The sequence below is a fragment of the Acinonyx jubatus genome, chromosome F2 (genome assembly GCF_027475565.1).
Source record: "Acinonyx jubatus isolate Ajub_Pintada_27869175 chromosome F2, VMU_Ajub_asm_v1.0, whole genome shotgun sequence".
NCBI lineage: Eukaryota > Metazoa > Chordata > Mammalia > Carnivora > Felidae > Acinonyx > Acinonyx jubatus.
In genome coordinates this window covers 17,931,920-17,945,354 of record NC_069394.1, presented here as the reverse complement: position 1 = coordinate 17,945,354, position 13,435 = coordinate 17,931,920, and the positions used below count along the sequence as shown (strand labels likewise).

The window sequence follows — 13,435 nt, the reverse complement described above, 5'->3', positions numbered from 1 at the left end:
CAGTGTAAAGACGACAAGTTCTACTGCCCATAAAGAAGCTGTATTTGAGTGCAGAGAATGGATAAACAAACCACTATGATGTATGACCACATGTGGTAAGTGTTGTGCTGAGGGCGTGGGTGAAGATCTACCCAGTGCAGCTGCTAGTAGGTAACAGCACCTTTGATGCAATGTGATAGAACGTAAAATGTATACTCCTTGGAGACCACAGAAGAGATTCGTAGATGGGTTTCACCACTTAGTAGTTACTCAACCTTGGGATATTTGCTTAACCTTTTAGAGCGTCAATTTATTGAAATATTTAGTGGAAGTAACCAAAGATACCTCATGAGTTTGTTGGAAGATTATAGGGAAAACAACATGAAAGCACACAAGTAGATCTTAACATTTATGTGTCTGTTTCTCTTTCAGAGAAAGTTTTTATAACCTCTAACTCAATGTCAGCCACAGCAGTTCAGGCAGAAGGTGAGCCAAACAAGCAGCTTTATTTTCAGGCTTCTGAGAGTCATGGGGAGGATCTACCCCAGAAACTGTCCTATCACTTGGCCCCTCAGGCTTCCATATGTGGTATTTTGGCTAAGATTTAATGAAAGGTGCTATACAAATTGTTTTGCATATAGGTACAGAACAGTAAATACTCGCATTGTTTTGTCTTTCAGAAGCTTTCAGATTACTCACAGTTAATAAGCACCTAGCATGTGATGACAACAAAGTTGAAATAATAACATACCAATTAACAACACAGATCTCAGAAAAAGGCTTAACAACAGTTGGTCAGTTCTTGTCTGTCAGATATCTCCCTGGAACTCCTATTTGCACTGTTGCTCTGCTTATCAGATTTTTCTTCAAGGGGAGATAAAAAGATATGTTTCACACATAATGTCTGAATGACTCCAGACTCTACATTCATGGGGCCTCAATCAATAAGATATTCATCAGTGTACATGTTCTTTCAAGTACTTTTCACTTGGGTTCTTTGGGAAATTGCAGAATTCATTCTACGGAAACAGGTTCCGCGTTAGGCTTAATTCTGAGAATTGTGAACTTCCTGTGTTTATAGTAAACACTGGGAATTTGAGACAACTGGGCTCTTTGTCAATCTCATAATGAGTGACTTTGAAAAGGTGAACAGATCCAAATGTAAGATAAAGCCAGAAGAGCTGGATCATGTGTCCCAGTTGCCTAAACTTTGTCAATCTGTAAGAGTTAACTGTAAAGGTTATTCACAAATAACCACAGTGGGAAGCTCACAGTAACTTGTTGGTCATGGATTTAAAAACAACCTCAATCAGGGGGGAAAAAAATCTAAGATTTCAATGTTTCCACTCTCTTTCTTGATCATATTTTTTAAAAATAGAATTTTTAAAGCACAATACACATTATACGTGAGCCTCACTATACATTTTCAAGGATCCCTGTAACTTCATAGTAATCCCACTGATCTCTTTTATTCTACTTAATAGATGCTGTGTAACAGTTTAATAAAGAGCAGTTAAAGTAATCTGCCCTTCATCTTTCCACAGAGAAGGTAGGATATCTATCTATCTATCTATCTATCTATAATTATATATATATGCAACATATTTATACATATAATTATATGAGCTTTACCATATATCTAACTCCCTTGGAAATTTGCCCCAGATTATAGCAACACTTGGTTATAGCCACTCTGTTATCCGAAATTGAATATATCATTTGTGGTTTACATAGGTCAAGAACGTCCTACTTCCTTTGTTCAATCTCACAGATTAGAACCACTTCATTGATAGGTAGAACATTTTCCCATAAGTATCAGTACTAGTAACTATGAATGTAAAATGGAAAAAGGTAAAATATTTTAGGAAGACAGTGCATCATATAGCCAAATGTACTAGGTAATTTATCTGTGATGCAATTATTTAGCAATACCACAGATTTTTGATACAAACTGTATATGGGCAACATTTTTCCTTACCCATAAAATATGCAGTGATTGAGTTTTCTAATAGACTTCACATTAACTGCAGTTATATATTTAAATAATTTTCATTTTCAGAAAAAAAAATGTCACAGCATTACTCTTCATCCTAAATCTTGGCAATTTCAACTCCTGTGTTTTTAAACAGTATCTCATAGCTTTATTTTCTATACTCCAGAAAAAAAACCTATGATTATTCACAAAGCAGTTACAATAATCCTTTAGGGTAATTATTATCAATCTCCATTTTAGAGCTTATGCATGAAAGAAGTGTGATTCAAACATGTCTGTTTTATATTTCTTCCTCCTCTCTTTCCCCTATGCCAGCTAAACATGGCAATAGCTAAGCTACTCATAAATTAAGATCCCAGATATTTCAAACTTTGAAACCACATACATACACACTGCACACAAATCTTATTTTAGTTTCTTGGAGGAAGTGATTCCTGAGGTAGTTTTCAAAGTTTATATTTATGTTTAGATGGATCAAACATCTATCCACTAAAACTTTGAGCTTTGTAGTTTGTCATATATTACTATGAGCATGTCAACATGTTCCAGTTTGAATTCTTAATTTTTTTAAATGTTTTATTTATTTATTTATTTGTTTGTTTATTTATTTTTGAGAGAGAGAGACAGAGTACAAGCGAGAGAGGGGCAGAGAGAGAGGGAGACACAGGATTGGAAGAAGGCTCCAGGCTCTGAGCTGTCAGCACAGAGCCCGACGCGGGGCTTGAACTCATGAACCCCGAGATCATCACAAGATCATCACCTGAGCCGAAGTCAGATGCTTAACCCACTGAGCCATCCAGGCACCCCTGAATTCTTAATTTTTAATTTCCAAACTAATAACCTTTCAGTTACTCAGAGACACTGATGATCTAGAACTACAAAAGGAAGAACATCAGTCAGTGTGTACTATGCTTTGAAATGAAATAAACAGAAAAAATTCTTCATCAAAGTACCTGGGTCTTCATAGGGCCCTTTTGTTGCCATAGGATAGGAGACGAATCTTGTGGTTTCAAAGATGTGTGGGAGGTGGACTCATTGACTCCAGAAAGGGAGGTAGTAACGGTAGAGAAAGAACCTCTCCACCTCAAGTGGTTGAATTTTTTTTTAATGTTTTTATTTATTTTTGAGAGAGACACACAGAGAGAGATAGAGAGACAGAGAGAGAGAGAGAGAGAGAGAGAGAGAGACAGAGCATGAGTAGGGGAGGGGCAGAGAGACAGGGAGACACAGAATCTGAAGCAGGCTCCAGGCTCTGAGCTGTGGGCAGCTGTGGGCACAGAGCCGGATGCAGGGCTCGAACCCATGAACCGTGAGATCATCACCTGAGCTGAAGTCGGATGCTTAACTGATTGAGCCACCCAGACTCCCCTCAAGTGGTTGGCATTTTGTCAGTCCAGGTTGGGACTAGCGCATGAGAAGCTTCAGAGATGTGAGCAAGAAGAAATGGGCTTATTTTTAGTGGATAACTGTCCTCCAAGCAAAACAACTCCCCTGCAGGGTTAGGTGGAATAGTGGTTTGTGCCACAGATTTAGAACTTTGGGAACTCTTATTTTTAAATATTTGTGATTTTTATGATATTTATGAAATGAGTTGCCATATTCTTGAATCAATTATACGAGCTTTCTTACACAGCTTGTAGTGATTGAGCATGGCGGGGGGGGGGGGGAGGGGCTGCAACTGTTTCTCTCTTAACTCAGCCCAACTTCCCATTACTGATTTTTGAAAATGCCCTATGGACTCTCTAGTCATCAAATATTATTGAAACCCCATGTAAAATAACCAGAACATTTGTATTTACTTTCCATATGGATCACGCAGGGGTTTCCAAAATAATGCAAAGTATATTTGGCTCGCTTGTTTTGCACTTTGTGAACCCAACGTTAAAACAAACCAACAAAAACTAACAATTTTTTCATAACATATAAACCTAGGACACAGCTGGCTTTGTCAATTAGGCCACTAATAAAGAAGAGATATGGAACCAAAAGCCCAAAGAACGGCTCTTCTTAGAAAACAAACAAAATGTTCACCGAGCAAGTGGAAAGATGCAGGTCAGCAAAGCACTTGTAAAACAACAGTGTGGTGACCAAGGCCCTGCCTGGGGTCAGACAGACTGGGGCCTCAGAACCGCTCCACCCTATACTAGACGTACCTCTGACAAATGATTTGTCCTTTCCAAGCCCCACTGCTATTTTTTTCCATGTATAAAACAGTAATAATGGCAATTTTCACCCATTTACATTCCACATGTGTTGAGTGCCTATTATGAGCTACACCCTCTTCTGGTGCCAGGTAAACAGCAACGAATAGACAAGACTGTCTGTTCTTGTGAAAGTTACCTTTGGGTGGGGGTGAAAGAAAGATACACAAAAGAATCAAGTAGATGTATAATGTACTGAAAGATGAAAAAGAGTAAGATAGGGAGGACGAGGTAAAGATATTTTAGGTAATGTGGTCACAAAGAGTCTTAAGATTATGGTAACATTTGAGCAACTATTTTAAAGACCAGGGAGTATGTATACCTTTCCTGGGTGAAGATATCTGAGACAAAGAGAATGTGGATCCACGTTTGTGGCCCCCAGGCTGCTGTTCCTTAAAATAAGAACACTTTGCTCTCAAATGCCAAGTCCCATTAGGGTCAACGCCTCAGGGAGCCTGGATTTGAGGTTGTGTGTCCAGTAAGGGATAGGGCAGGGGGGGGGGGCCCTGTATGTCAAAAAGACAGCATGCGGGAGTTAGAAGAAAAATTCATGGCAGGTGACCAATAGCCATCATAGGCATCGTAGCAGAGAAACAGTTTACAAATACTATTTCAGAAATGGAAAAATGGGATTTGAAATTCTCTGATTGACAGTTCTCCTAAAGGATAAATCAGTCATGAGAACAGGAAAAAGAAGAAGAAAAAAATGTTGTAATGTTATTCTAAATGAGTGTTTAAAGTTACACAGAATCACAAACACTGGACACTGGTGATGCTTTTCCCAGGTTATATATATGCTAAGAAAGGTCACATTCTAGAATATCTAGTTTATGACTATTATGTTGAATATTAAGCTGATTATTAAATAGGCCTATAGGATCTAGTCATGTTTCATTATTTACCTTCACTTTTAAAAAATGTTTATTTATTTTGAGAGAGAGTGAGCATGAGTGGGGGAGGGGCAGAGAGGGAGAGAGAGAACCCCAAGCAGGCTCCACGTTGTCAGTGCAGAGCCCGATGTGGGGCTCAATCCCACAAACCACGAGATCATGACTTGAGCCAAAATCAAGAGTCAGACACTCAACCGACTGAGACACCCAGGTGCCCCATACCTCCACTTTTGATATGTAGAGAAAGCTTACGAATTACCCCCAGCCTTACTTATAAGCATCTAATAAACTAATTTGGCTATTTCTCAACTGGTTATTTAATGGGAAACTTCTATGAATCATTTGATAAAACAAATCAGTCTCAAGTCCTCTGAATACTTAGCTATTTGTATATTGGATTTTTTTAGTATAGGAAAAACCTGTTTCTTCTCCAGCAGGAAGGACAACTCAGTGTCGCAGAAAAAGAAAGCTGGTCACTTTATTTCTTCCCTTCACTGTCTCCTGCCCAGCCTAAGCTTGCGCGGCCCATGGAGGAGCTAAGCTGAACGCTGTTAGAACACCTTGAGTACATCACCAGGGAAGTGAGTGAGGACTGATCTGCTGACCATTTCAGCCTTGTCACAAAGCCACCCTGCTGACACAGAGAGGATAGATAAGCAGCCCAAACTGACCATGACCCTGGGAACACAGAGGAAGGCTGCCCCACCTCTCCGTCACCCATGAACCTGTAGTTAACCTTTGTATATAAGTGTTGAAAGCTTGTGCTTTATGGAATTCACAGGCATCATTCTCCCAATTTCTCCCAGATTCACTAGCTTTAGCGGGTGAGCTTTATGGTGAAATTAAGGCATTAGCAGACCATGTCATTACACTGATGAAATCTTCTAAATATAGCTCTAAGATTTAAGAATAGCGTTCATGCATAATTCTTATAACCTGGAATGATATAAATAAATGAAAACTGGAGTAATATCATAAAGACCAGGCTAATGAATGGAAGGTGGCCTCTCCATGGTGGCTCATTTAAGACCCAAAAGTGGCGTGGATGGATGCTATTATTAAATATACAAATCTGTTTATACAAATAATTATTATGGCATCTTTAATAACACCAGTATTATAGTTTTGCCCACGTCCTAAAGATGTGTATACTTATTTTTCCTCACTAACCAATATATGTCCTGATAAAAAATTAGAAACAAGGCCCTAATCCTGAATCTATTCATTGCTCTCAGCTCATGCTAAACATGGCCTCCCAAGGAAAAACTACAAATAATCATGTTGATCCTCAACATCCTCCATTAACATTATTTTCCTTCATTTCCTGTTGGTGCTTATACATATGCCTTTGGTCTTTGCGATGTGTCGTCTATCAAGAGGAATTTGCAAAGCATTCATGAAATTTAGTCAAAGATGTGTTAAAAATGTGACTAGTACCAGAAATAAAGATTTCAGAAAATACTGGGGAAACATAGGATAAAAGAGAGAGCACAGAGAAAAAGGTAGGTATCCACTTTTCTTTGCTTCTCTACATAGTCAGAAGAAACAAGTATTTTCCTGGAGTGATGATAGACAAAAGAACACTTTTCAATTATGTCATTTATGCCTTTTTCATAACTCTATTCATCACTTGGCTTTGTTTGTATGCATATGTGCATGTGTTTTCTCTTTTGAATAAATTAGGCCTAGAAAGCAAGGAGAAAGAGGGAGGCAGTGACACTGCCCAGGAAGGCGCAGAGAAAGTTTAATGGAGCAGGTGATGCTTGGGCTGGAATCTAAAAGACCAGTGCTCTAACCCCTGAGCTATGGCACCAACCACGCTTGGGTTGGAATCTAAAAGATGATGCTTGTGGTTGGATGAAAATGGGGAAGGAAAATCAAGGCAGACGGAATAGAGGTTGCAGAGGCAAAAAAAAAAAAAAAAAAAATAGTGACATTCTAGGCTTGCCTCGAAAAGCCGTATAAGTGGAGCCTTAAAGTATGGCTTTTAGCTTGGCAGTGAGGAGAGGGATAACTTTCCATCTTGAGTTCCACCAAAGAAGATTCTGAGGCAAGGATAGTGGTGCACATGGTTTACTGGACAAGAGATCTCAGGAAAGTCATTTAAGGGAAGATGGGAGTAAACGCGGAAGGGGGGGTGGCGCACAGAAAGGTGAGGTATGTAGCCATTTATCGCTGTGGACAACTGGAATCCTGTGAGGACACTTTGGAAGAGCATGTAGAATATACTTCAGAGTTTCCCAGGGCCTGAGCAAGCCGGGACATTCATTGCCCAATTCCTCTGTCATCATTGGAGGAAAGCACTAACTCCGGCTTGTTTTCTGCACGCGCTAAGTATTGTGCCGCCATCCAAAGAAGCCCTTGGTCGGAGTCATAGGGGCTTGTAGTGAGAAGAAGCTTTCTGTGGTTAGCAGTAAACCTGAGGTGATAAAAGGAGGGCACCAACTTTCTGCCCAGCCTTCTTTCCTACTCTCTTAATGCTATTCTCACATTATCCTCTCCATACCAGCCTTCTCCATTACTTAGGAATGGCTCCATTAGGGCTCAGTTCTGCATGGTAACCCGAGATACGAGATGTTCCCCTCAGCTCCTGGAACGAACTAGTCTCTTGGGGGAGAGGTGGAGAAAATAACAGTGTTATTTATATACTCTACATCCCCAGTCCACAAATTCTTCTGACTTGATATCCTTCTACCAGATCCACCCAAAGATCTGTTGGTTGTTGAAGTACTAAAATATTTAGTGAATTAGAAACAAGTAGAATAAACTCTTCCCTTCCAGAAGAGCCCAGAGTCTGAGAACTTCCTTTCAATGAGGTTTTTGACAATCTTCTTCAAAACAATCGTGGTCAAACTCAGGAGCCCAGGTGTGTGGCCCACCTAAAGACTTAGGTATTTTATACTATTTTTAGATTAGAAAATGGAAGGGAGAATTTACATTAGCTTCCAAAATTTTTAAAATTCTCCTTCCTAGTTAAAGTGGGTCCGGAAGATCCTGTCTCCATATTCCTTGACTAAAAAGACACTGAGCCTTTTTTTTTGCCCTGAGACATTTTTGCTTCAATAAATTACAGTTATTTGTTGAGTACCAATGGCTTCCTGTTACAGTTAAAGAAAATCTAAAATCTGGGGTGCCTGGGTGGCTCAGTCGGTTAAGCGTTCAACTTCGGCTCAGGTTATGATCTCACAGTTCATGGGTTCGAGCCCCATGCCGGGCTCTGTTGCTATCAGCTCGGAGCCTATGGCTTGCTTCGGGTTCTGTGTCTTCCTCTCTCTCTGCTCCCCACCACCTCGTACCTATCTCTCTCAAAAATAAATAATAAACATTAAAAGAAAGAAAGAAAATCTAAAATCTAAAATGACCTGCAAAGCTCTGGCCCCTCCTGCTTGTCTGACCTCAAGTTAGGCCAATATGAGCTTACTCTGGTCTGGCCACGCTGTTCCCTTAACATGGCAAAGTCCTTAGGGATTTAGATGTTCACTTCGCTATACTTGAAATCTCCCCACATTTTCGCTTGTCTAACTTTCTCATTTTATTTACATCTCTGGTTAGATGTTACTTTATCTGAGATGTTTCCTAACCTTCTGTTTTGAAATGTCACCATGTTTTATCTTTATCCCTTTAGACTGCTTCCTGGTTTGGTCACTTTATTTTTGTTCACAGATCATCCCTAGTGCCTGGTACACAGAAGGTGCTCAATGAACATATGCCAAATGAATAAATGCCTTGGGGTCACAGGATTGTCAGACACTTTTTTTTTTTTTTTTTTTTTTTTTTTTGGTCCATAATATTTTAATGCTTTTCCACTTTTAAATACTGGTTCCAATTTTGTGATTGCAACATTTGGGATGACAGGCACTTTCATACAAATAAAATTTAAAGGAAAAAAGATCTTAGACGGATTGCAAGGATTATATTCTTATGGAGAAAAAATCGCATAATTTTCCTATCTGCAAGGAGAAAGTTGTTTTCATTAGGGAAGTCGAAATTTATAGGCAAAGGCTAAGGTTGTATTTATTTGAGGACTAGTGATTGACACAGTCATACTTTTCTATGTGCTTATTTTGTTTCCTTTTTTTGTGTTAAGTGTTTCCCTCTCACTCCAAGACACGGTATATAAGGTTATCCTGACTCCTAATGAGGGCAGGGCAAGGTATTAGTTTCACTTTGTTCAAGTTCTTGCCTTCAGGCAAGGATTTGACAGCATTCATTAAGGTAACAATCTTCTGAATCAGTGTGATTCATTTGGTGTTTTATTTGCCTGTTTTGTTTACATGAACACAGTAAGAGCGGCTGATTAACACACAAAGAACTTTCTAATGTGTGGTTAGTAAGATAGTCTGAAATGATATTAAGACAAAAGAAAAAAAAAGCCTTTAAATGGAGATTTTGTATATCCTCAGGGGTTATAATTTCGACTTTTGTGTGCCAGAAATATCAAATTGCCTTTATTAGCTTGCTTGAAGATAGCAAGAACCAATAAATATTGTTTACTTCTCCAGGTTTGGTCTGGCCTTCCTATCACTGCAGAGATACCTGTTTTTGTTTGTTTAAATTCTGAGATCCCCTAGCTTGTCTATGCTTCTGTCCTGAAAGAAGGAGACTATTTAACTTCCTGTAAAGCTGAGGTCCCTTTAATCATAGACCGGATAACAGACCAGTTACTGTGGAAGACTTTTTAGGTACCAAGTCTCACTTTCAATTTAGCTATATTATCTAGAATTTCTAAAATAAACACGTTTCTCCTGCACATAGAAAAAACACACACATTTATATATATAACACACATATATATTAATTATATATTATATATATGTATATATATAATGCATATATATAATATATATATTATGTGTGTGTGTGTGTGTGTGTGTGTGTGTGTGTGTGTGTGTATGTATAAAGAAAAGATGTAGGAATGATGTTTCCCCTTCTGGGCACAGCATTTGAGAGAGAACAGCTACCATCCATTGAAAAGTAATGCAGGAAGAATTGGCAAACAAAAGACATAAGGAAAAACAGGTTCTGTTACGAACTCCAATTAAATGATAAATATGGTGTCTGGAAGTAGTATGGTTTCAACGAGGTGGTCTGATAATTGATTAAAAGACTTGATCATAAATGTTTTCTTCAGTATCAAGCCAGTACCCCAAGGCATCTTCACTTTAATTCCATTTGTGCGCCACGCATATGGCATACTCCCCACGGAGGCTAAGTGCCGAGCTGTTTGATTTTTCACAGCCACTGAGAAACAGGATTTCTGCAAGAATGGGTGGCTTTCTGGTTCACTTTTCCCCACAGACTTAGTAAAATCACTCGCACACAGTAGAGATGCAAGAATGATTTTTAAAAAAATGCATAATATGAATGTATTCTGTGATATTTTCCTCATTGAAGATATTTTAAAAGGAACTAAAATAGCTGATGTAACATGAAGCAGAAATACCTACCAGAATTTAGATAATGGTAATATACATGATTTGACCCCCAAATATCCATTTTGGCTTTCATTTCAAACATCTTTTTTTTTTAAAAAGTAATATAAAAATGATAGATTGCTGCACTCCTTATATTTCCTTCATCTGAAAAATTTTAATTCAATTTCCAGTTATTTTCTCAACTAAATATGTTAACAGTATTTGCTCTTATTATTATTTTTTTTTAATTTTTAATGTTTATTTTTGAAAGGCGGTGGGGAAGGGCAGAGAGAGAGAGACAGAATCCGAAGCAGGCTCCAGGCTCCAGGCTGTCAGCACAGAGCCAACCGGGGGGGGGCTCGAACTCATGAACCATGAGAACACGACCTGAGCCAAAGTCAGAGGCTCAAATGACTGAGCCACCGAGGCACCCTTGCTCCTATTTTTGAATGGGAAGAGTATCCATTTTCTGTTTCTTAATGGTAATATTTAGGTCTTCTTTCTCTGATTTTCCAAGAAAATGGTTCATGCTGAGTTCAAATAGTAATTGAGCCCCGTCCAGAATGTAATGGGCAATTACAGATCTCTCTAATTTTGAGAGCCTGTGATATGAGTCTATCCAAGTGATCAGCTCCATACCTACGAGAAGAGCGTGTGGATAACCATTCTGGCCACTTGGGACTACCCTGAAATCTATCTGCAAATTCCATCCCCTGCCCAAACACTAACATGGCTCTGATGCCCACATAGGCCTCTGCAGCAAGCTAGAATCCAATCTTGTCAGCTTCAGCCTCTGGTGGTCTGCTGTATGGTCTATCAAGCATACACTCAAGAAATTTAGACTGTCACTACTGTCCCCAATGTGCCAAACTATCTCAAGAACAAATGGCCCAAATCATTGTGAGAAAAATCATACTTAAATCCAGTAAATCAACCAAACTAGGCTTTTCTACAGCATGTCCAAGTACTGCGTGGCTATCTCAGGGCCCAGAAGAAAAGCAAGTTGATGAATGTCAGTTACACTATTCAAAAGCCCAATGAAGTTAAACACTCGTCCATTTGGAATCACAAAGGCAATGCTCACTTCGCAGCACATATACTAAAATTGGAATCACAAAGGCATTTATATCCGAGAAATCAACCAGTTGAATAATCCAATAGATCTCAGAGACCCTGGGGTATCTTTATTATGGTCAATTACATAATAAACCACTTCTTTTTAACAGTCTGCCATTGGATATCTTTCTCGGTTTGCATATCATTTAAAAGTTCTTCCATCCATGCTTCGTATTCCAGTTCTGATAAAAGTCTGAAATGTTCTTTTCTCAAAAATAATAGCTTGCCCTTTCCTATGTTGGACTCACTTCCAGGGGAGTAAAAGAAAACACTACAAATAGCAATCCAAAACTAGTCAACCCAAAGAATAACTTTCATTTTTCCCCCTTCCTTACACTTTCATTAAATAGTTCTTTCTCCTTAGGAGGGAGCGCTTACCACCATTTCCATACGCCCCAGCATGTTTACAATGATCTCCAAGTAGTTTCTGCACTGGTTTAAGAATTATCAACAGGAGAGGAACCAGTGCCATTGAAACGGTAAAGAAGTGTAGAAACTCCTAATGTCTCTTAAGAGAGAACCCCTAGAGGACTCAACACTGATGAGCAGGAATGACTGAAACTTCTTTGAGCAGTAGCTGCCTGGAACAAGAGTCATTCCATGTTGTGTGTTTTTGGGTAAACATCCAAATGTCCTTACTTTTGGTACTCCAGAGGCATCCTGTTCTTTTGTTATTGAAAGCCCTATAAAAATCCAAGTTTCCAGGCAGAAAAGCGAATCTGTCACACTGATTTGCTTCCAGGCCCTGACACTTATTTACTATGTGGTTAATTTGTATTTGATGATAGTCCAGTGAGGTTATGTACAGCTACTGTGTTACATTTTCTCCAGTTGGTCAGTGAACTATATCAGGAAAAAATGCAATTCAGTAGCGGACTGCAGGCCATAGGTGAAAGTCATCTTTGCTCGATTATCTAGTCGTGGCAAATTAAAGATGATTAGATGACTCCTTCCAATTAGTGAATGTGTTTCTTTGCTTGCTTTTCTGAGTTAGCAGGTATTGCAATTGCCTATATCCTTTTTCTTCCCAACTATAAACTCAATGAGAGAAAGGATTATGACTTGTTACTATTAGAACATCAACACCAGGGACAATACCTGCAAATAATAGATGCTCTGTAAGTATGCTGAAGGAGAGAATACACGAGCCAGCAAAACTGTTTCTTAAATGCCCACTAGAACACCCTGGTGAAATCAATTAGCCTTGATCCAGAGATCAAAAAGTTCAAGGCACAATGCAGTTCACTTTCATTATCTATCCTTTCATATCTCTTGAACATTCTGAGCCTCAATTTCCCTGTCTGAAGAATGAGCAGAAATTAATCCAACAAGCCCTCCTGAGACTTGTGTGGTTCTCTTAAAATAACGTAGATGAAAGCGCTGTGAGTTATAAGCCGCTGCATAAATGTATGATCAGACATGGCATGTCACCCTGACACGGATCAGGGAAATAATTTAGGAAGTGAGTGGGGGGGTGTAAGAAGGTGGCGAATGCTTAATTTGCCAGAATTCTCTGGGGAGTATGGAATATGGTTGTAAGAAACATTCGATACACTACTTGAGGTACTGAGTGAGATTTTTTACCACTCCTACCCCAAGAGGCATGCTCCACTTTCAAATAATGCTGAATGAAGCTTTCTTCTAAGAATGAGCTCTCCACTTACTGCAGATTTTTGAATACAGAGTGGGACAGAAGTATGGAGCAGAGGGGCACTGCTTGAAGCACAGCGGATGATTTCCCTACGCCCAGCAAACTTCCCTGAAAATTAAAGAGACAATCATTTATTTCTTTAAGACTTTGAGATGATGCTTGCCTATCAAAGATAACAAAGCAAAAGCCTG

General features: G+C 39.1%; 1 long non-coding RNA gene and 1 pseudogene across 1 annotated transcript in view; both read right to left on the bottom strand.

Annotated features, from left to right (window-relative positions):
• The window catches only part of LOC113600469 (uncharacterized), a 112,607-nt gene that overhangs the window by 44,872 nt on the left and 54,300 nt on the right, over positions 1-13,435 (bottom strand). The window lies entirely within an intron of this gene.
• On the bottom strand, positions 10,895-12,493 carry LOC106978185 (metalloendopeptidase OMA1, mitochondrial-like; annotated as a pseudogene).